Source organism: Sinocyclocheilus anshuiensis, unplaced genomic scaffold (assembly GCF_001515605.1).
Source record: "Sinocyclocheilus anshuiensis isolate Anshui unplaced genomic scaffold, SAMN03320099.WGS_v1.1 scaffold3437, whole genome shotgun sequence".
Taxonomy (NCBI): domain Eukaryota; kingdom Metazoa; phylum Chordata; class Actinopteri; order Cypriniformes; family Cyprinidae; genus Sinocyclocheilus; species Sinocyclocheilus anshuiensis.
In genome coordinates, this window is record NW_015556002.1 from 132,203 (window position 1) to 132,765 (window position 563).

Genomic DNA, 563 nt, shown 5'->3' on the forward strand with positions numbered 1-563 from the left:
GTAATAGGAAGGCAAACATTCTAATTCTTTCTTGTTTGCCGTCAGCATTCAGCAAATACGCATTTACATCATTTAAACAAATCTTTGAATGACTAATGAACATCTAATTTCAAAAGCCTTGCAAACTTAAGTCGAATCCAGCTGTGAGATCTTATGAAGTGTGCATTTATATCCTGCATGATCGCGTGTACTCTGCGTGATGGTTGGTCCGTGCAAAGTGAATACGGACAGGAGGAGAGTTCAGCTTCACTGAGACGCGCGATCGACAAACTTTAAACTCGTGATTTCAAATTATGCTGCGCCTCATGCTTTTGCCCAAATGCACACAAACTTCCCAGAATACTGAGTGCCCTGTTACAGTGTTTACTTCCTTTTTAATTATATTTTTATTAAATATTTGTTTATTTGTGAAAAATACATTTAAAGTATAAGCATGTTTATTTTTTAATCCATTTTCAAATGATTTCAAATATCTTAAATATAAAATAAAATGATATCGGCCATCGGCCACCCTGCTTTCCAAGATATCGGCATCGGCTGTCAAAAAAACAATATCAGTCAAC

The 563-nt window shown here is 35.7% G+C and overlaps 1 pseudogene; it reads left to right on the forward strand.

The window, feature by feature from the left end:
- Positions 1–563, forward strand: part of LOC107676130 (WD40 repeat-containing protein SMU1-like) — a 32,545-nt pseudogene that overhangs the window by 18,698 nt on the left and 13,284 nt on the right.